Genomic DNA, 24,033 nt, shown 5'->3' on the forward strand with positions numbered 1-24,033 from the left:
TTGGCAATACCTCTTTAAAGCCTAGCCGCCGCTCTCTCTCAAGTTGGGGAAAAGATTGATAAAAGAGTTCTGAAATCGGGGCTGAAATCGACCTTAAATAGGGCTGAAATTGGGCATCCAAATGCCCCTGTGGATTCTCCACACAAGCCTGTGGAAATTCCACATGAGTGTGGATAATGTCCACACGCCAGTATGGATTCTCTGAACTTCACTTGTTCGGCCGCCTGTAAACTGATAAACGTCTAAATAGTATGTATTTTGCATGTATTTGTTATGTATTATTCTTTATATTTATTTGTTGAATCGATGCCTTTTTGATCTAAATTGTAGTATTTTTGCATTTCAGGCCATTTAGAAGCCCTGGTAGCTCAGCGACGCGATTGGGGATGAATTCGGCATCAAAACGGCGTTTCCGGAGGCTTATAAGGTTAATGTAGTGGGGGGTACTGTAGCAGTTTCACTGTAGCAATCACTATAGCTCATCGTGGGCTTCTCGGCAGAAAACTGAAATTCCCGAGGGGTCGGTATACGGCCGGTATACTGACCCATTTACCGGTCGGGATCTGGGCACTTATAAGGTCTTGAAGGGCATTTTTGGGCATCTTCTTCTTGATTTTTCTTCTTCTTTGGGGACAAGGCCAGCTAGGGTTTGGAGAACACTTCTACATCATTTGAACCCAAGCTTTAGGGAGGGCAAAAAGGGAGGAAATCCGAGCATTTTTCTCGAGCGGGGAGAGCAAGAACGAGGAGGATCTACTTCTAGGGCATCATTGCTTGGAGGTTGAAGACAACGGGAAGCCACACCTTCGAGTGGCGTCTTGGAAGGCTTTCTCCGGGGATTTCTTTGCGTCATTCGACCTTCATCATTTGAGGGAGTGTTCCTCATGTTTACTTTTAGTTTTTTTGTATGGATTGTTTGGTTTTCTTGTTGAACATGAACAACTAAACCCCTAGGTCACCGGATGTAGGTGAACCTAGGGGCCTGAACTTGTGATGTTTTTGCATTGTTTGAGTAGTTTATGCATGTTTGGCTTGTTGTGATCCTTGTTTGGTGTTCTTGCTTGTTTTGGTACATTTGATTGAGTGATGTATCAAATTCTTGGTAGCGCTTTGTAGCATGACCATTGCCTTAGTGCTAGACTCGACCAAACTAGGAAGGGTTCATTTTATAAATATGCCATGACCATCGAGTATTTGTACCCCTCCAATCCTAGGTTTGAAAACTACTTGTGTTTCCACCCTAACTTGTGAAAACCTACATTCTCCTTGCAACCGTGTGGGAAGTTGGGCGGAAGAGATTCCACGCTCAACACTTGCACCGGGTTAGGGGTTAATTGCCGTGACCATCGGGTTGACCAAGGTCTTGGTTTTCTCGGTCCACCTAGCCACGTTTTTTATTACTCAATTTCCTACTCACTATAGTAGCCCCCTTGGGAATCTGCATCCGTGACCGTTTTCCAACCTTGGGCATCTCCCGTATTTTACTTGTTTTGTACTTCTTAAGATTTCATTTTGCTTTTCGTTTTGCTTTTTTTTCTTCTTTTCTCTTATCTTGGAATCGGTGAGCTTAACAACAGGTAAGAAGTGAGTAGGGTAACTCCTCAGGCCCCTTGGGAATACGACCCATTCGCGCGTGCGCGAGTGGTTTATTACTTGACGACCCCGTGCACTTGCGGGTGTATACCCTTCGTGTCGATCAAGTTTTTGGTGCCGTTGCCGGGGACCAATCACTGAGGAATATTTGGAAAGCTTTACACTTGTTGATTTAGCCTTTTCTTTTTCATTTGTTTTTGCACTTTTGTTTTGTTTGTCTTTTGTGTTTCTGGTTGATGATCTTTTGTAATTACCCATCTTTGTGTTCTTTCTATTAACTAACATCTTGACTCCTAAATTCGTGTAGGTGCACATCTTATGACACGAGCGAGTCAAGCAAACTTGATTGAACCCGATAATGAGATAGAAAGAACTTTGCATCAAAGATTAAGAGAAGAAGCAGAAAGTTCTAGACAACAAGAGGTTCGGGTTGAGTCAAGTGAACCGTCAGTCATGGAGGAGCCTACGAAGACCCTATCGGAATATGAAAGGCCACAGTTCACCGGAGAAGAATTTAGTGTCCAAGTACCAACCGTTCTGGCTAATAACTTTGAAATCAAGGTGAGTACCATAGGGATGATTCAGAATTCAGTACAGTTTGATGGTCTAGCAGATGAGGATCCCCATGCCCATCTTGCTCGGTTCCTTCAAATCTGCTCCACTTTCAAGATCAATTTATTGTCAGATGATGCCATTAGACTGAGGTTGTTCCTGTTCAGCTTGAGAGGTGCAGCATACAAATGGCTCACATCCTTAGCTCCGGGGTCCATCACCACTTGGAAGGAAATGGTCGAGAAGTTCCTAGTCTGATATTTTCCTCCAAGCAAGGCTGCAAGATTGAGACAGGAGATTTCGTCTTTCAGACAAGGTGATAGTGAGACACTATTTGAAGCCCATGAACGATTTAAGGACCTTCTTCGTAAGTGTCCTCATCACGGCTTCCCTGTATGGATGAGAGTATAGATGTTGTGTAATGGGCTGAACTATGCTACTAGGCAGCTTATTGATGCAGCGGCAGGTGGTTCTTTAAGCAACAAGCTTCCTGAAGAGGCTGAGGAATTAATTGAGAATATGTCCAGCAACGAGTGTCATTGGAGCACTAGACAGAAGCCTCCAAGGGCTGCAGGGCTGTATGAGGTGAACGAATCCACAGCATTGGCTGCGAAGATTGATGCCTTGACGAAGCATATCACTGAGCAGAATTCGAAGCATGATGCCCTAGCATGAATAGTTGACCAGCTCAGGTTGGGGTCCAGTTCAGGTTCCAAGGCCGTTTTGTGATGTAACACTTGTGGGGCTGGGCATACAACATCACAATGTTCTATTTTTGTTGCCCCATCACCTCTTGTAGAAATAGTTGATTATGTTGGGGGTGGACCACGAGGACCAAGGAACCAATTTGGTAACACTTACAATTATGGTTGGAGAGGCTCGTCAAATCCCTCTTAGAATCAAGGCCAATCTCACTACAAGCCTCCACCATTTCAGGGAAACCAATACCATGCCCCTCCTCCACAAGAGAAGAAACTCTCCACGGAGGATATATTGGCAAGATTCATGCTTGGCACGGAGGCACATTTCGCACAGAATAAAAAGAAACTTGATGAATTCGGTGCCGTACTAAAAAATGTTCAAGCGTCCATCCAATCTCTATAAAACCAAGTGGGACAGCTTGCTCGTGGTCAAGCTGAACGATCCTCGGGGAGTTTGCCGAGCAACACCGAATGCAACCCAAGGGAACAATTACAAGCTGTTACTTTAAGAAGTGGGAGGCAGTTGGAAGTAAGGGAAAAAGAGATCCCAAGTGCTCCCAATGATGGGGTAACTGTCCAGGAAGACCCTAATATGGATGAACATGCATGCAAGGACAACGGGAGGAAACTTGTTGAAGACTCCCCCAATCCTAACATTTCAAGGGGGTACGAATACAAGCCAGTGATACCATACCCCTCGAGACTCAAACAAGATAAGGATGAGGCCCAATTCAAGAAATTCCTCAATATCTTCAAACAACTTCACATAAATATTCCAATCATTGAGGCGCTGGCTCAAATGCCAAAGTATGCCAAGTTTTTGAAGTAGCTGCTCACTAATAAGAGAAAGTTAGAGGATCAGGGCACAGTTGCACTTACTGGGAACTGCTCGGCTATTCTAGAGAAAAAGCTGCCACAAAAGTTAAAGGATCCGGGTAGTTTTGTAATTCCTTGTGTACTGGGTGAAGGAATGACGGAGCATGCTCTAGCCGATTCTGGGGCTAGCATAAATGTAATGCCATACAACTTGTTCTTGAAACTGGGATTAGAAGACCTAAGGCCTACAAGAATGACATTGCAGCTTGCTGATAGATCAGTGCGAAGGCCTCGAGGGGTAGTCGAAGATGTCCTTGTTAGAGTTGACAAACTCATCATTCCTGTAGATTTCGTGATTCTAGATGTGGATGATGATGTTGAGGTTCCCTTGATCCTTGGACGTCCATTCCTTAACACTTCAGGTGCTCTAATTGATGTTAAAGAGGGTAAGATGACCTTGAGGGTCGGAGACGAGCAAGTGGTCTTCACCCTCCCTGAAGCAATGAAGCACACACTTTATCATGATGACAAACTGTACTTCACTGATACTACTGATGAGATTATTTCTGATTGTGTGCAGGAGATGCTTGCCTTAAACCCTTTGGATGAGTACTTGGATGAGTTCCCGTGACAAGATGCCGAGGAAGAACTTCCCCCTCCACCAACACAACAAATTAATCAAGTGGAGGGTAATACACCCGGATGAAGTTGATCATTTATTCTTTGGAAACCAGGGTAAATTTAAAGTTTTCTCATGCCTTTCATTGAATTTTCCAAGTCACAACACAACTCCAAGGGCTCGAGGTAACTTCCATCTATTTGTTCCACCATGATCGTTTGAGGTAATGCACATCAAGCTAACGACGTTAAACAAGCGCTTCTTGGGAGGCAACCCAAGTTCATTTCATTCCTCGTATTATTTTTCTCATTTGTGTTTGTGTGTTTAACTTGTACTTTTAGTGTGGTTTGGTTGTTTTTGTGTTTTCATCGTTTTTCTTAGCTAATTAGCCTTCATATTCTCTAATTTGTCATGTGGTCTTTGAGTAATTCTTGTTTTTGATGCAATCTTGATGATGTTTTGAGTGTTTTGTTGATGTTTCCGGCTTTATTTTTCATGGTTTTAATCATAAACGAAGTGTGCAACGCGTAGAGAATCGACGTGCGTCAGGAAAATCCCGAGGACCATCCTTGCGGCCACAAGGATGCCCCTCGGGACTCATCCAGTGAGTCTTGAGGACCATCCTTGTGGCCGCAAGGATGCTCCTCAAGACTCATCCCAAGGGTCTTGAGGACCATCCTTGCGGCCGTAAGGATGGTCGGCAAGACCACCCGAGTGAAGGGTATACTTAAGGACTTAGTGCAGCACACTATTCATTCATCTTCTCCACTCTTCTACCCTTTTCTCCCTCATTTCTCCACCGTTTTCCTTCATTTTTTTTGCTCTAGTTTGCTCTTCTCCCCCTCTTCTCCATTTTAGTGACATAAAATTGGAGTTTGAGCAAGCTTTTGGCCGGATCCAACCATTATATTTGCTCATCTTACTCTTGGTTGAAGGTTTGTTCTTTCACTCAAAACTTTGAGCTTTTCATGCTTTTGTGGATGAAGTTTCTTGGGATTTTGTTTTTGAATGAATGCTTAATGATTATCAAGAATTTTTCCTTGATTTGTAGAATTTTTGGCTACTTTTACAAGCAAAGTTCTTGAAATTTTTTTCGAATTTACTGTAGCACTAGCATTATCTTAAATTTTTTCATTCTTTTGGTGCTTTCTTTGCTTGTAAGTTGGTTGAATGATCTCCACTTTGCTTGTGCAGGATGCCCATCAAGATATTTTCTTCCAAGAGGGCTAGGAGGGAACCTACTCCTCCCGTGCAAGAACCAAGGTTTTCTAAAGAAGAACACAAAACACGTTATGCACTCTTATCACGCAAGGTGTTCGGCACGGATCATTAATTTTTCGAAGCTTGTACTTATCGCCCTCATTATGTGGTATGCCACTGATCCATGTGGAGCAATTTGGAATCACACCAGGGAATCAAGGAAGTTTCTTTACTCCATTTCTGTGCTTATTGTTTTTCATTCCCCATTTTTCTCTGCTGACTTAGGTACATTGAGGGCAATTTACGACTTTAGGTGTGGGGATTTTTTTATTGCTTGGAGTATTTTATCCTTTTTGCATGCTTACTACCTATGATAGGTATGATTGTTTAGTTAGGGACTTCCTGGCTTGGTAGAATGATAGGTGTGAGCTGTACATTGCATGTGCTTGAATGTAGCTCTATTTCATCTTTGGTGCACATGTATCCATGTTCATGATCACTTCCACCTTGTACGCTCCAACCAACCCATCATGATGACATTGGCATTAATTTGTTAAATTCGGTCTTCAATGCACTTTTAAAAGCTTCTGAGTTCCTCCACTGAACTTGTTTGTAGCAGGTTGTTTGTCAGGGATCATGAGAGGTTAAAACAAAAAAATAAAAAGATCAAAAAAAAAAAGGGGTCTATGTCAGTATTCCTCTGCTTTATAAGTTTATAAGCATGAATGCGTCTATGTAGACTGTAATTGAGTAAGTGGGTGACTCTTGTGCCTAACCAGCATGTGCATTCATCTGTAAAAGAGAAAGTGTGTATAAGTGTGTGGGAAGAAAATAAAGCATCTCTTGTGATCTTTTGGAACCTGTTACATAATCACTTAAGGGTTAAAATCGTGTTGAGGAACCAGAGGACTTTTACCTTAGTATTGAAGAAGTCTTTGGCACTTTAATGTCATCTTCATTATGTTTGAGGTGAAAGGGCATCCTGGGATAATCCAGGGTGTGGAGGTCAAGGTGGGAGGTTGCACACACTCATTGGGGCATTCTTGATGAGACAAAGCTAATATCACTTCACTATTCATTGAACAGCTCACTCCTTGATTTCTGTCCATTCGTGCTTGTGGAGTTCTTTACTTTTGAGCTTGAGGTCGTATTTTTAACCGTTTATCTTATTTCCCTTAGTTTTTCATGTTTATTTGCTTGGGGACAAGCAAACGCTTAGGTGTGGGGATGTTTGATAAATGTCTAAAAGTATGTATTTTGCATGTATTTGTTCTGTATTATTCTTTATATTTATTTGTTGAATCGATGCCTTTTTGGTCTAAATTGTAGTATTTTTGCATTTCAGGCCCTTTAGAAGCCCTGGTAGCTCGGCGACGCGATTGGGGATGAATTCGGCATCAAAACGGCGTTTCCGGGGGGGGGCCGGGGATTACTGTAGTACAGCACTGTAGTGGTGTTACTGTAGCAGTGTTTACTGTAGTAGTCACTGTAGCTCATCGTGGCTTCCCGGCAGAAAACTGAAATTCCCGAGGGGTCGGTATACGGCCGGTATACTGACCCGTTTACCAGTCGGGATCTGGGCACTTATAAGGTCTTGAAGGGCATTTTTTGGGCATCTTCTTCTTGATTTTTCTTCTTCTTTGGGGACAAGGCCAGCTAGGGTTTGGAGAACACTTCTACATAACCCAAGATTTAGGAGGGCAAAAAGGGAGGAAATCTGAGCATTTTCTCGGCGGGGAGAGCAAGAACGAGGACGATCTACTTCTAGGGCATCATTGCTTGGAGGTTGAAGACAACGGGAAGCCACACCTTCGAGTGGCGTCTTCGGAAGGCTTTCTCCGGGGATTCTTGCGTCATTCGACCTTCATCATTTGAGGGAGTGTTCCTCATGTTTACTTTAGTTGTTTGTATGGATTGTTTGGTTTTCTTGTTGAACATGAACAACTAAACCCCTAGGTCACCGGATGTAGGTGAACCTAGGGGCAAACTTGTGATGTTTTGGATTGTTTGAGTAGTTTATGCATGTTTGGCTTGTTGTGATCCTTGTTTGGTGTTCTTGCTTGTTTTGGTACATTTGATTGAGTGATGTATCAAATTCTTGGTAGCACTTTGTAGCATGACCATTGCCTTAGTGCTAGACTCCACCAAACTAGGAAGGGTTCATTGTATAAATATGCCATGACCATCAAGTATTTGTACCCCTCCAATCCTACGATTGAAAACTACTTGTGTTTCCACCCTAACTTGTGAAAACCGACATTCTCCTTGTAGCCGTGTGGGAAGTTGGGCGGAAGAGATTCCGCGCTCAACACTTGCACCGGGTTAGGGTTCAATTGCCGTGACCATCGGGTTGACCAAGGTTTTGGTTTTCTCGGTCCAACTAGCCACGTGTTTTATTACTCAATTTCCTACTCACTATAGTAGCTCCCTTGGGAATCCGCATCCGTCACAGTTTTCCAACCTTGGGCATCTCCCGTATTTTACTTGTTTCGTACTTCTTAAAATTTCATTTCGCTTTTCATTTTGCTTTCTTTTCTTCTTTTCTCTTATCTTGGAATCAGTGAGCTTAACAACAGGTAAGAAGTCAGTAGGGTAGCTCATCAGGCCCCTTGGGAATACGACCCATTCGCGCCTGCGCGAGTGGTTTATTACTTGACGACCCCATGCGCTTGCGGGTGTACACACTTCGTGTCGATCATGAACAGAACCTACTACAGTAACGCCTGAAACACTCCTGAATCCATGTTTTCATCGAGGTAACGTAAACGGCCACACATTCACGTTGTAGATCACCTTGCTTCTTCAATAAATGGCTTCGTTGGTGATGATCATGCTATTAATGCACAAGCCAGGATACTCGAATGTGACTACCTTTATGCCCCTCCAAATCATTGTGCTAACTTGAATACAAGGAGGTTGGCACACATTCTTGCATCTTGAATCCGACTTATGACTTCGCGTTTGAACTTTCTCAGGATTTCCTCCAAATAGTGCGTTCACAACCTATATTGGCTTCTTTCTTTAACATTCGGCTTCACAACCCTATACACATGAAAGTAACATAAATGCACACATATTAGTGCTATAACATGATAAAAGTAATGCTCATCATAAGGAAAAAATACTTCGTATTCTTATCACACAAGCATTTATCAAACTCCACCACACTTAAGCTTTTGCTTGTCCTCAAGTAAAAATTAAAACATTGAAGTATATACGAAGGAAATATTGGAGGTGCTTGGCCTTAGGTTCACCAAAACATGCAAAGAGAGCATTCTATAAGTAAGGAAAATTCAACACTAAATACAAAAAATCAATGCTCTAGCTAAAAACTTGAATCAAAAAGGATAACAAACTCGAAGTCGTTTAAGTGTGTGTAAACTCACTCAAGTCAACCCAAGGTATACTCCTCAAAGTTCTAAGTATAAGGGACTTATTTATCTACAAAAAAGTAACAAAAATTAAAAAAAAGGTAGTTGCTTCACACATCCTCTAAGGTAGCCCTTTCCAAAGCGGCCGCTAAGGTGGCTTTCACACTTTCGAGGTGGTAGCTCTTTCTACTGGAGTGGTAGCTTTACTCATCCTATGAGATAGCTCTTTCTCTCATTATACCATAACTAGTATCTAACTTATGAGAGTAGCTTCATACTTCATAGGTGGTAGCTCTTTCCACCCAACAAGCACAACTAAAAAAATAAAACTATTTTGTTCTTTCTTTTCCTTTTTCCATTTTTTTGTTTTTTTTTATTTTTTTTGTTTTTGTTTTATTTTTGAAATAGTTAACAAAAGAAACAACTATAACTAGTCCCTTTAACATCAAACTTGAGTTTCCAAAAGAGTTTAAAGAGTGAGTAGTGCAACAAGTGTCAACCGGGTAAAAATTCCTAAAAATTCAAGCAAGAACTAGAGCATGAGAACATTAAATGTTAAAAATTCTCCAAAACTCAAGAATACAATCATTGGAACTAAGGTGAACCGCCATTGGCTATGTGAGCATCTATATCAATCAAAACTAATATAAAGGAGATGTGCATTATGAAACTCCCCCTCCCCCCAACACTTAAGTTGTACATTGTCCCCATTGTACACATTCAAGCTTACTCATAATATATCAAACAAGAATATATGTGGGAGAAGCAATCAAAACAATACTCCCTAAACTCTTAGTGTTGCATTTGATGGAGCTAAATCCTTGGGAGTGTTGTTCCAACGGGTTGTGAAGCACACATGCCAAGTGCCGAAGCACCTTGGCCGTGTCCATGACTAGTTCTCAGTTCCCATACTGACAAGACCATTTGTACAAATGCAGAAGTGGTTCAGTGAAGCTCAACAAAACAAAAATAGCTCGAGTATGTAAAAGATGAATCAATGAATACAACTCGAGACATCAAAACAAAAATAAACTCAGAAGAAAATAAACTATAAGTATACAAGTCCAAAATAAAATGCAAAGGTAAATAAATGAAAAGCGGAATCAAGTGTCGGTGTCGTCAGGACTTTGCTCCACTGCTGATGCTGGTGCTAGATCAAAAGATGCCACTGGAGATTGTCATGGTGATGCTGGAGCGGCTGGAGGTCAGCTAATCAATAGCTGCTGTAACACGTCGAAACGGGCCACCATCTTGGTATAGTGGGCAGACTGTATCGCCAGAATCTCAATGATCTTATAAGATAATACACTAATAGTGCTCTCGAGCCTCTCAATACGATTATATTCTCGGGAAAAGGTAATCATGCGCCTTGAGGTCTCGGTCGCCAACGGTACGGAATCCTCCGCTGCATCCCCTCTGCCCTCGGTGCTCTCAGTGGTGGATGTGGCCAAAATGTAAACTCCAGGCCCATATCTGCACACTAATCCCATCATCCTAAGAGTATCGAGTCCAAGCGGAGAAGGAATAACTGCCTTTTCGGTATCCAGAATAGCATCCACGAGGCCCATCCCCCAGATAAGTCTAGTGATGTAGGGACCAACAAATAATACTCCCACTCTCCCATTCTAGCCCTTGTATCACAGGTAGTCTGCCACAACATGCCCCAGGTGAATCGGCACGGTCTAGACTATGGAGTACAAATAAAGTAACCCCTGTCGGCTTTAAACTCCTGTGTGGTCGGCTCGGCCATCCCCAGATCTGCTAAGGACGGCGTATAAATACCTGTAGCTCAGTCGGGACAAACATGTGGCCTTGGACACTCCCGGTTCATACTGCCCCTATCCGTACAAGGCTTGGTAAGCTTGCGGTGGCATCAAGGTGCCAGGCTAAGCTATCGGCAAGTGTCCATACTCCTCAGTATCTATGTATGTCTCGTCTTACAAGGACATACGAATTGAAAACTCAGTGACACTCATGGTAAAATGATGTCTGAATGCTTTGAATTGTATGACATCAATGATGTCAAATCTCCCATATGGCTGCCCGAACTCAAAAGACGGCAGAACCTCCAGTGTTAATGCACAGAAAGCTGGCTCTCAGATAGTCAATAATCTTCTCCTGCTTCCCACTACTAGCATCTCATCAATCTCATCGGCTAGCTCATCATCCCACCAAAATCTCTCTCAGCACACTCAAATCCATAAAGCGAGACTAACCAGAACTGAGTGCTCAGGTGGGGTCTCTCTGGGACGCTTAACTTCATGCTTCTTCGAACAAGGTGCCATATCTACAAGAATTGACGAGAAAACGATCAACGAAGCTCTAGAACAGTACTGCAGAAATCCACACGGTCTTGTGGAAATTCTTCCACGCCCGTGTGGATCTGCGTGGCATGAAAATTGCATGGCTGCATGTTAATACTCCCAAAACACACCTTAAAACCGCGTCTAAACTCTTTCCAAACATGCATAAACCATTATAGAGTGAAAATTACCGCAAATCAACACTTTCAATCCAATAAAAACAAGAATTTGTGAATAATAGAGAGAGTAAAAGGTTTACCGATGAAATGGGTATGAAAACTTCGAATTTGGCGTGGAAATTGGCTGGAAATCCCTCTAAAACAGCGGTATAAGGTCGAGAAATGATCAAGACTGGTTTTTGAGTGTCTGGAAAGGTAATGGATAAAAATTTCAATGAGATTTTTAAAAGAAAATCACATCTCTTGGAATTCTGCACATCCACACAGGTGTGAGAAAATTACCCACGCCCGTGCGCCTTCACAGGAGAGCTTCACAGGAGCAGACACATGCCCCTGTGGCTCCTGTATCCACCCGAGAAAATTCTCTAAGTGTTTCACACGCCCGTGTGGACATTCCGCACTAGCGGGGCTCATTACTGGGCAGTTCATAGGGGCAGACGCACGCCCCTGTGTATTCTCTTGATGGAGGGCAGCTTTTCTATAGAGATCCACATAGGCATACAGGAATACCCACACCCGTGCGTTTGCCACAAGTTCACCTACAGGGGCGAGTCCACGCCCTGTGTACTCTAGGGAAAAATTGCTAACTCTCTGCAGGAAACCACACGCCCGTGCGAAAATTACCCATGGGCGTGCGGGTATCACAAAGTCATTCACAAGGGTGCGTCCACGTACCTGTGCCTTCTTTGGACGAGCTCACAGTGCAAATCCACGGGCGTGTGGAAATTCCACATGCCTGTGCATTTTCTCTGGATGCCTTATAAACTCTGTTGGCTCTGCAAAAAAATTCCTGAACATATAAACACACTCAGAGCCTCCTCCATTATGCAAATTATACTAGTGAAAACATGAGAAACTAGCTTGGATGACCAAAAACTTCGCCAAATCCACATGAAAGAGCGGTGACAACAAAAATCCACAAGAAAACACATAGCAATGCATCAAAACATATAGACACCAACACTCAACACTTTATTTATGCAAACACTAAACTAGCAGCTAAGAAATCAATAAACACTTGGGTTGCCTCCCAAGAAGCGCTTGTTTAACGTCACTAAGCTTGACGTACCTTGTCTTACATCATGGGGGTTCATAGATAAAGGTTGCCCTCTTACCTATAACTTGAAAGCATGATGAACAAAGTCTCCTGAAGGTAGAGGTGGAGTTATCGGGCTTGGTACCACTTAACAAGGATTCATCCAACTTGTTCGGTTCACGCACATCCCCAACAGCCTTGGGGCATTTCTTGTGGCTTCTCCTTGCCCTCTTCATCTTCCGAAGCATCTTCTTCATGATCCCTGAGTTAGGTGGTACTTGGTCCTCCAGACCAAGCATCATTACTTTTTCATTGACCACATCTTGGTAGAACAAACCCTCGTACGGGTCCGAATTAATCATTTCCTGCATATATTCATCAACAATCTCATCAGTAGTGCCAAGAAAGTAAAGAGTATCATCAAAGTCAAGAGAATGTCGCATGGCTTTGGCGAGGCAGTATGAGAGCCTATTATCTCCAACCCTCAGTGTCAACTCCCCGCCGTCCATGTCGATCAATGCCTTAGAAGTGCGCAAGAATGGCCTTCCAAGTATCATAGGAACATCCGCATCCTCATCGACGTCCAACACCACAAAATCTACAGGAAATATATACTTGTCAACTTTGACAAGCACATCTTCAATGATGCCCCTCGGAAGTCTCACTAGTCGGTCTACCAATTGCAATGTCATCCGAGTGGACCTAGGCTCTCCCAAGCATGGCTTCTAAGAAGGAATATGGCATGATGTTGATATTGGCCCCTGAGTCCGCCAATGCAATTTCCTCACCCAAGTTACCAATGTTGCACGGAATGATGAAGCTTCCTGGGTCTTTCTTCTTGTTCAGCATATTCTTTTCAAGACCGCCGAGCATGACACATCTAGAATCACAAAGGCACTCTCCTCCAATTTCCTCTTGTTGGTCAACAAGTCCTTCAAGAATTTTGCATATTTAGGCATTTGGGACAATGCATCAACAAAGGGAATATTGATGTGGAGTTGCTTGAGCAAACTCAAGAACTTCTTGTAATGTTCATCCACTTGGTCATTCTTCAATCTAGAGGGATAAAGGATTCTTGGCTTGAAAGGTGGGGCCACCACCTTCTTCTCTTTGCTTGCTCCCTCCTCAACCTCTATGACCTCGATTGCATCTACATTGGGCTTCTCACTCAGAAGCCTACCCTCAACCTCACGACCACTTCTCAAAGTGATCGCCTTAACATGCTCTCTAGGATTGGTCTCGGTATTACTTGGCAAGCTTCCTTGTGGTCTTTCTGATAGAGATTTTGCAATTTGCCCTACTTGATTATCAAGATTGTGCAAGGAAGCGCTGTGGTTGTGAAGTGTAGCCTTGACTGATTGAAACCTTATATCCGACGATTGCTCAAATCTAGTCAAGGCCTTCTCTAAATCAGTCATTCTGGTCTCCAAGCCTGAAATTCAGTTCTCCTTGTTCGGGGCTTGTTGTTGTTGGAAACCCGGATGTGCCATTACCTTTTGTGGTCCTTGGTTGCTCCACAAAAAATTGGGATGATTTTTATAACCTAGATTGTAGGTGTTGCTATATGGATTCCCTTGGTTCCTCATTGTATTACCTACAAAGTTGACTTTCTCCACCGAAGATGCATCACCAATAGAGATTGGGTAATTGGATGAAGCATGTCCTCCACCATACCCGGTACAAGTAGTCACGGTAACCACCTTATTAGAAGTTAGAAGGTCTAACATCTTACTCAGTGATTTCACTTGGGCCACCAAAGAGGTTACCGCATCTATTTCATAAAGCCTGGCCACCTTTTTTCTTTCCCCCACATTCCATTGATAAATATTCATGGCCATTTGTCCGCTAACTGTCAGGCTTCTTCTGGGGTTTTACTCCCCATTATACCTCCTGTAGCGGCATCTAGCAATTGCCTTGTACTCGGATTCAACCCATTGTAGAAGGTTTGGATAATCATTCATTCGGGAAATTCGTGTTGTGGGCACCTCTGCAAAAGATCCTTGAAGCGCTTCCATGTTTCAAACTATAATTCCAACTCCATCTGTACAAATGATGATATATTATTGTGAAGCTTGGCTGACTTCCCCGGAGGAAAGTACCTAGCAAGAAAAGCTTTGACCATCTCATTCCAAGTCGTGATGGAGGCTTTGGGAAAGGAATGAAGCCACTGCTTGGCTGTTCCCTTGAGAGAGAATAGGAAAGCCCTCAATCTAATAGCATTATCCGATACACCAATAATCTTCAGCATATCACAAACTACCAAGAAGTTCTCTATGTGGTTGTTTGGATCCTCATCGGCCAAACCGTTGAACAGCGCTGACTGCTGAATCATTTGGATGACTGCATGTTTCAGCTCAAAGTTCAGAGCTGTGATCGGGGGTCACACAATATTCGATTGTGCACCCAAAACTGAGGATCTAGCATAATCAGAAAGTGTCCTCTGGTGCTCATTCAGTTCTACCATATTATCTAACCCTTCAACTTCGATTTCAGCTTGATTAGACGGTTCTTGCACAGGTTCTTTTCCCCTTCTTCTGAGTGTACGTTCAAGTTCTGGATCTCCTTCAATCAATGTCAAAGGATTTCCTCGGGTCATAACCTAGAGCTGCACCAAAAGAAAACAAATCAGAATGATGTTAGAAAAAGAAGATGTGAAATAAAATGAATGATGAATAGATAAGAAGCAAAGTGCAAAGTATCTCTAAACGCCTAATCCCCGGTAACAATGCCAAAAACTTAACATCGCCCCTTGCTTATGTCCCGCAAGTGCATGGGTTTGTCGAGTAATTAAATCCCAGGTGAGTGGGTATCGTATACACATGGAGTAGGGAATAAAAATACGTAAATTATTTCTTGACCAAGTGAAAGATGAATAATGTTTTTCTTAACAAGATGTAATGTAACCAAGAATAAAAGAGACAAGAAAGAGAAACACAAGTAAAGGGGAGGTAAGGCAATCGATATAAATAGGGTAGTCAGATATTGTTCCGCCGAGGAGGAGATCCTTCAATACATGGTCCCAAATCTAAGGTCAACCATGCCTAACTCTATACATGTCCCGAAGGAAAAATCCAACAATCTTAACACCTCGTACTCGTACAGAATCACAACGAGTTCTAGGGATTCCAAGTGATAAATCCTCTTCCTAGATGTAGAACTAATCTTCTGGTACAGGTGGAAGGTCCCTAGTCACAATTAAGCCCTAGGTGCTAAAATCACTTCAACGCTTCACTCCATTGCCTCTGCAACTAAGCCCCAGCGGAAGGTCATCCCTTAGCCCATTCACTCTGCTATGACTGCAAAGAACTCAAGGAAATGGAGGTAGGATAAATCACACTGGAGGGGAAAAGGGATGCCCCGGTACCTCTCGACTCACCCTCTCAACCCTCTCCAATCTAGCTTTGTCTAACTCTCGTGATGTGTTACTCACTCACAAGGGTTACCAATAAGCACTCTCAACCCTAGTGTGACTCTAAGGGAGTATTCATTGATAGGTGTTTGTGCGATATGAATGTGAAGCATATTTTCCTTATGTTAAGCATTACCTTTCTCGGGTTTGTACACTAATATGTGTGTTTTTATGTTACTTTTATGCAGGTAGGGTTGTGAGGCCGATTATGTAGGAAAGAAGCAAATATGGATCATAATGCACCGATTTTGGAGAAAATCTTGCTAAGGTTCAAATGCGAAGACATAGGTCGGGTGTGAGATGCTAGAGTGTGTGCCAACCTCCTCGTATTTGAGTTAGCACAACCATTTGGAGGGGCACAAGGGCAGTCATACTCAAGCATTCCGACGTATGTGAGATGCTAGAGCACTGTAGCAATATTGTAACAAAGTACTGTAGCAGCACTGTTTATAGTCGGCCGAGAAAACTGCAGAACAGAGAATCCACACGCCTGTGCGAAAAATCTACAAGGGCGTCCATATGGGCATGTGGATCCCCGATTCCAGCCATATTTAAAGCCGATTCAATCCTGATTTCAGGATATTTTCCCCTATCTTTTCTTCCATCTTTCCCCATCTTTGGAGGCGCCGGCGGCTAGGGTTTGGAGAGGTTTTGACAAGGCTTTAGAGAGGTTTAACGGCCTTCGACACCGTGTTTCCTTCGGAAGAGAGCTATTGGGGGAGCTTTCCTCGGCACTGATCCGACGAGGTGTGCCCTAGGTTTGACGTGGGGACCTTTGAAGAAGACGCGGCCGATCTACAAGACCTTCGACATGAACACAAAGGGGTTTTCATTCATGGATTGCATCTCTATACTTTTGATTTCATTATCTATTGTATTTTGCTCCATGGAGAGCTAAACCTCTAGTGGGTACTTAGGTATTTGTGAACCCTAGGATGTATTAGTTTCATTGAATCTTTTTATTATGCTTTCAATTAATTGATGTTATTGTGAGTTCCAATCTTAAATGTTTGATTGTGTGAATACTCCCCTAGAGTGACACTAGGGTTGAGAGTTCTTGTTGGTAACCTTGTGAGTGAGTGACACACCACGAGTGTTAGACAAAGCTAGGTTGGACAGGGTTGAGAGGGTGAGTTGAGATGTACAGGAGCGCCCCCTTTCTCCTCCGATGTGCTAAATTCTACCTCCATTCCTCGAGTTCTTTGTGGCCATAATAGAGTGAACGGTCTAAGGGATGACCTTCCGATGGGGCTTAGTTGCAGGTGCAATAGAGTGAAGTGCAGAAGTGATCTTAATATCTAGGGCTTAATTGTGGTTAGGGACCTTCCACCTGGACCAAAGGATTAGGTCTATAATTAGGAAGAGATTTATCACTTGGAATCCCTAGAACTTATTGCAATTCTATACGAGTGCGAGGTGTTGAGATTGTTCGATTTCTCGTCCGGGACATGTATAGAGTTAGGCATGGTTGACCTTAGATTTGTGATCATGTAATTAAGGATTTCCACGACTCATTGTTGTATCAATTAAGAAGTATAATAGAGGGTCTTGCACTTGAAATGATTGTCCTAGTTGGAACAATATCCGGGTACCCCATTTACTTGCGCCTCCTTCATCTTTTCTTATTTTTGTTTGCATTGAGTTTTTTTCCACATCAATTTTAACATATTTTCATTCTAGTTAAATAGCAATCTTGGTGGTTCTAAGCATTATTCCCTGAGGATTCGACTACCCTCTCACCGGGGTATTATTACTTGGACACCCATGCACTTGCGGTTTACACGCATATTTGGATGTGTCATTCATTTAATCAAACATTCAAGATTGTATCTCAATAAAAGCATCAATTAATGAAAGCATAATAAAAGGTCCCTTTGTCCGGCCTAGGATACATCTCGCCGGATCAATGCCGACGAAAGCTCTCCCACTAACCTTCTTCCAAATGGAGCGCGATGTAGAGCCATAGAACCTCTCCAAATCCCTTGCTAATATCTCTCTAAGCTTTAGCCGCCACCCTCTTCCAAGTTGTAGAAAAGATAGATAAAAGAATTCTGAAATCGGGGCTGAAATCGGCCTTAAATAAGGCTGGAATCGGGCATCCACACGACCTATGGATTCTCCAAAAGGGCCTGTGGAAATTCCACACGGGCGTGGATAATATCCACACGCCCGTGTGGAATCTCTGAACTTCATTTTTTTAGGCCGGCTGTGAACAGAACCTGCTACAGTAATGGCCCGAAATACTTATGAATCTATGTTTTCATCGAGGTAACATAAACGGGCGCACCTTTACGTCAGAGATCGCCTTGCTTCTTTAATAAACGGCTTCGTTGGTGAAGATCTTGCTATCAATACACAAGCCAGGATACTCAAATGTGACTACTGATAAATGCTTGTGTGATAAGAATATGAAGTGTTCTTTCCTTATCATGAGCATTACTTTTATCGGGTTTTAACACTAATATGTGTGTATTTATTTTACTTTCATGCAGATAGGGTTGTAAGGCCGAATATTAGAGAAAGAAGCCAATATGGATCTTAAATGCACCATTTGGAGGAAATCTTGAGAAGGTTCAAACGCGAAGACATAAGTCGGGTTTGAAATGCGGAAATGTGCGCCAACCTCCTCGTATTCAAGTTAGCACAACGATTTGGAGGGGCACAAGGGCAGTCACATTCAAGCATTCTCGCTTGTGCATGTATAGCAAGATCTCCACCAACATGTCCGTTATTGAAGAAACAAAGGAATCTATGACGTAAACGTGTTCTCGTTTATGCTACTTCGATGAAAGCATGGATCCGAGAGTGTTTCAGGCCGGACTGTAGCAGGGTACTATAGCAAAACATTGTAGTAGGTACTATTCACAGCCGGCTGAGGAAGGATGAAAACAGAGAATCCACATGGGCGTGTAGAAATTCCACACACCCGTGCGAAAAATCAACAAGAGCGCCCACATGGGCGTGTGGATTCCTGATTCCAGCCCTATTTAAGGCCGATTTCAGCCTTGATTTAAGAATTCTTTTCTCCATCTTTTCCCTAGCTTGATAGAGGACGACGGTTAGGGTTTTAAGAGGTATTGGCTAGGAATTGGGAGAGGTTCTACGGCTCTGACATCATGCTCCATTTGGAAGAAGGTTAGTGGGAGAGCTTTCGTCGGCATCGATCTGGTGAGGTGTATCCTAGGCCGGACAAAGGGACCCTTAGACGAGTAGAGGACTCCCCACAAGACCATCGCCATGATTATCGAGGAGGTTTTCTATGGATTCTTTGCTTTTTTATTTGATTTCATTGATTATAATTAGCTCCATGTAAAGCTAAACCCCCTAGTGGGTACTTGGGTATTTGTGAACCCTAGGATGTATTCGTTTTATTGAACCTCTTTATTATGCTTTCAATTAATTGATGTTTTATTTGAGTTCCAATCTTGAATGCTTGATTGTATGAATACGCCCTTAGAGTGACACTAGGGCTGAGAGTTCTTGTTGGTAACCCTTGTGAGTGAGTGACACACCATGAGAGTTAGACAAAGATAGATTGGAGAGGGTTGAGAGGGTGAGTCAAGAGGTAGCGGAGCACCCCCTTTCCCCTCTGGTTTGATTTATTCTACCTCTATTTCCTCATGTTCTTTGTAGTCATAGTAGAGTGAATGGGCTAAAGGATAACCTTCCGCTGGGGCTTAGTTGCAGGTGCAACGGAATGAAGCGTTAAAGTGATTTTAGCACCTAGGGCTTAATTGTGGCTAGGGATCTTCCACCTGGACCAAAGGTTAGGTCTACATCTAGGAAGAGGATTTATCACTTGGAATCCCTAAAACTCATTGCAATTCTATACGAGTGCGAGGTTGAGAGGTTATACAATTTTTCCTCCCGGGCATGTAAAGAGTTAGGCATGGTTGAACTTAGATTTAGATCCATGTATTTAAGGATCTCCACAACTGATTATTGCATCAGTTAGAAAGTATAACAAAGGGTTCTTGCACTTGAAACGATTGTCCTAGGCGGAACAATATCTGGGTACTCCATTTATATCGATTGCTTTACCTTCTCCTTTACTTGTGCGAGACTCTCTTGTTCTTTTACTTTTGTTATTTCACATCTTGTCACACATATCATTATTCATCTTTCACTTAGATAAGAAACAATTTAAGTGTTTTTATTCCCTATTCCTTGTAGATACGATACCCCACTCACCTGGGATTTATTACTTCAACGCCCGTGCACTTGCGGGACATACGCAAGGGGCATTGTCAGCTATCTTTGTGCCCCTCCAAATCACTGTGCTAACTTGAATATAAGGAGGTTGGCACACATTCTTGCATCTTGAACCCAACTTATGACTTCACGCTTGAACCTTCTCAAGATTTCCTCCAAATAGTGCATTCACGACCTACATTGGCTTCTTTCTTTAACATTCAGCTTCATAACCCTATATGAATGAAAGTAACATAAATGCACACATATTAGCGCTAAAACCTGATAAAGGTAATTCTCATCATAAGAAATGAATACTTCTCATTCTTATCACACAAACACTTATCACCGGTACATCACGAGACTAGTCATAGGCATGGGTCTCCTAAAGGCGATTTGAGGGACAGAGAAGGCAAGCATACCTACTCCTTTGGGCATAAAGATGTTGCAACAGATGGGGATGATTTCGCAGGGTCAGGATTGGAGTTTATACCTTGGTTACACTTGCTCCAGAGATAGCCGAGGGTGAGGATGATGATGCCGAGGCTTCCCAGCCTATCCCTCGAGACTCAGCCGATACCGACGGAGACTGAGGCAGCCCCTGTGGCAGAAGAGCCATCCCCAGTATGCATGTTTTCACCATCTCGAGCCTATGATCGATTTGAGAGGCTTGAGAGTACGGTGAGGGTGTTACGGATAGAGAATGCGGAGGTCTGAGCTACACAGGCCACGTAGTACACAGAGTTTATGGCACGTTTTGACACACTACACCAGATTCTTGAGCGAGACATTACCTCATCATTTGTTTTGCGATCACAGACTCCTCCAGCTCCTCCAGCATCACCATCACCTAATCCACCAGCACTAGCAGAGCCAACACCAGGCTGACACCGACACTTGATTGTGCTTTTCATTTCTTTACTTTCGCATTATATTTTGGACTTGTACACTCTGAAAGGATTCTCCTTCTGAGTTTATTTTCTCTTATCTTTGTCTCGAGTTGTATTCATTGCTTTAACTTTTATATACTCAAGTTTATTTTCATTTTATTGAGCTTCATTGAAACCCCCTTATGTATGCGTGCGGATGGTCTTGTCAGTATGGGAATTGAGAACTTGTCATGGACACGGCCAAGGTGTTTTTACACTTGGTCGTGTGTGCTTCACAACCCGTTGGAACATTACTCCCAAGGATTTAGCTCCATCAAATGCAACACTAGGAGCCACGGGAGTAATGTTTTGATTGCTTCTCCCATATATATTCTTAATTATTTTACATTATTAGTGAGCTTGAATGTGTACATTGGGGACAATGTACAACTTAAGTGTGGTTGGGGGGGGAGTTTCATAGTGCATATGTCTTTTATATTAGTTTTGATTGACATACATGCTCACATAGCCAATTGCAGTTCACCTTAGTTGCAATGATTGTATTCTTCAGTTTAGGAGAATTTTTAACATTGAATGGTCTCATGCTCTAGTTCTTGCTTGAATTTTTAGGAATTTTTGCCCGATTGACACTTGTTGCACTACTCGTTCATTAAAATATTTTGGAAACTCAAGTTTGATGTTAAAGGGACTAATTAATTTGGTTTCTTGTCTTTATTTTGTTGAAAAAAATGAAAAAAGGAAAAGAAAAGAAAGAAAAATATAGTGTTTTGTTGTGCATTTGTGGGGTGGAAAGAGCTACCACCTATGAAGTATGAAGCTACTCTCATAAGTCGGATACTAGTTATGCCCTAATGAGAGAAAGAGCTATCTCATAGGATGAGTGAAAGCTACCACCCCGGTAGAAAGAGCTACCATCTTGAAAGTGTCAAAGCCACCTTAGCGGCCGCTTTGGAAAGGGCTACCTTAGAGGACGTGTGAAGCTACTACCATCTTTTTAATTTTTGTCTCTTTGTGTAGATAAATATGTCCCTTATACTTAGAATTTTGAGGAGTATAATTTGGGTTGACTTGAGTGAGTTTACACACACTTACACGATTTCGGGTTTATTGTCCTTTTTTATTCAAGTTTTTAGCTAGAGCATTGATTTTTCGTATTTAGTGTTAAAATTTCCCTTACTTGTAGAATGCTCTCCTTGCATGCTTTGGTGAACCTAAGGCTGAGCACTTTCATTATTTTCTTCTTCTATGCTTCAATGTTTTATTTTTGCTTAAGGACAAGCAAAAGCTTAAGTGTGGGGGAGTTTGATAAGTGCTTGTGTGATAATAATTCAAAGTGTTATTTCCTTATGATGAGCATTACTTTTATCAGGTTTTAGCGCTAATACTTATGCATTTGTGTTACTTTCATGCATATAGGGTTGTGAAGCTAAGTATTGAGAAAAGAAGCAAAAGTAGATCGTAATCACATTGTTCACAGCCGGTCGAAAATGAGATTTCCAGAGAATCCACATGGGCGTGTGGAAATTCCCCATGCCCATGTGGCAATTCCATAGGCCCGTGGGAAACATCCACAAGGGCATTTGGATTCCCGATTCCAACCCTATTTGAGCCACGATTTATCCCAATTTTTGGGATCTTTTTCACCTCTTCTCTTCCACTTTTCTCCATCGTTTGGGAGCCTATTAGCTAGGGTTTTGAAGAGGCTTTTGGCACATCTTAGGAGTGGTTTGAAGGATTTGATATCATGACTCGCTTAGAAGAAGGTTATTGGGGGAGCTTTCATCGGCATAGATCCGACGAGGCGTGCCCTAGGCTCGGACAAGGAAACCCTTGGAGAAGACTCAACTACTCCATAAGACCATCGATATGAACACCGAGGGGGTTTTTCTATAGATTACTTGTTTTTACATTCGATTTCATTGTTGATTATAACTAGCTCCATGGAGAGCTAAACCCCCTAGTGGGTACTTGGATTTGTGAACCCTAGGATGCTATTGTTTCTTTAAACCTTTTATTTCTTAATTGATGTTTTAATTGAGTTCAATCTTGAATGCTTGTTGAATGATTTCTCCCTTAAAATGACACTACGGTTGAGAGTCTAAATTGGTAACCTTTGTGGATGGGTGACACGCCATGAGAGTTAGACAAAGCTATATTGGAGAGGGTTGAGAGGGTGAGTCGAGAGGTACCGGAGCGTCCCCTTTTCCCTTTGATTTGATTTACTCTACCTCCACATTCCAAGAGTTCTTTATGGTCATACTAGAGTGAACGGGCAAAGGGATGACCTTCCGCTAGGGCTTAGTTTCAACGGCAACGAGTGAAGCGTTGAAGTGATTTTAGCACCTAGGGCTTAATTGTGACTAGGGACCTTCCGCCTAGACCAAAGGATTAAGTCTACACATAGGAATAGGGTTAATCACTTGGAATACCTAGAGCGTCTTGTAACTGTACACAGCGCGAGGTGTTGAGACTGATCTATTTCTCCACCGGGACTTGGTGTAGAGTTAGTCATGGTTAACCTTAGATTTGGGACCATGTATCTTTAGATCTCCACAACTCATTAATGTATTAGTTAGGAATTATAGTAGTTGGTTTTACACTTGAAACGATTATCTTAGGAGGAACAGTATCCAAGTAGCCCACTTCTATCGATTGCCTTATCTCTCACCTACTTGTGCTTCTTTTTCTTGTTTCTTTTACTCTTGTTTACACCACACCTTATCAACACAATCGTCACTTGGTTAAATAGTAATTTAAGTATTTTTACTCCCCACTCCCTATAGATAAGATACCCCACTCACCTGAGAATTTATTACTCCACAAACCCGAGCACTTACGGGGGTCCTTGTCAGCGTCCAGCAGATCCATGCCCATGCCAAGAGAGCACGCCAAAGCAATCAGTACACTGATGTTTATAATCTATATTAGGAAAGATATTGGCACTCTTCGGCACATCATCATACTCAACAATGGGAGTACCCTCACTAGGAATTGCTACAAGAACCCTCCTTTCAAGAACCATGGCATTATCATCCTCCAGTCATTCATACTAAGCAACTTGATGAGTGGGGATTCAATACGCAAGATGTGTTCACAAGATTCATGATGCAAACTGATGCTGAATTTAAAGCCATGAATACTACAATTTTTTATGCCCGATTATCTTTTCAAGG

General features: G+C 42.5%; 2 non-coding genes across 2 annotated transcripts; one reads left to right on the forward strand and one right to left on the reverse strand.

Moving 5' to 3' along the window:
* Positions 1-2,427: 2,427 nt before the first annotated feature.
* Positions 2,428-2,534, reverse strand: LOC120281580. The gene has a single exon (XR_005542721.1). It is a non-coding gene; the product is annotated as a small nucleolar RNA R71 (small nucleolar RNA).
* An 11,803-nt stretch (positions 2,535-14,337) lies between these two features.
* On the forward strand, positions 14,338-14,443 carry LOC120281151. Its single transcript, XR_005542504.1, has one exon. It is a non-coding gene; the product is annotated as a small nucleolar RNA R71 (small nucleolar RNA).
* Positions 14,444-24,033: the final 9,590 nt, after the last annotated feature.

The sequence above is a fragment of the Dioscorea cayenensis genome, chromosome 2, assembly GCF_009730915.1.
Source record: "Dioscorea cayenensis subsp. rotundata cultivar TDr96_F1 chromosome 2, TDr96_F1_v2_PseudoChromosome.rev07_lg8_w22 25.fasta, whole genome shotgun sequence".
In the NCBI taxonomy this organism is placed as follows: Eukaryota; Viridiplantae; Streptophyta; class Magnoliopsida; order Dioscoreales; family Dioscoreaceae; genus Dioscorea; species Dioscorea cayenensis.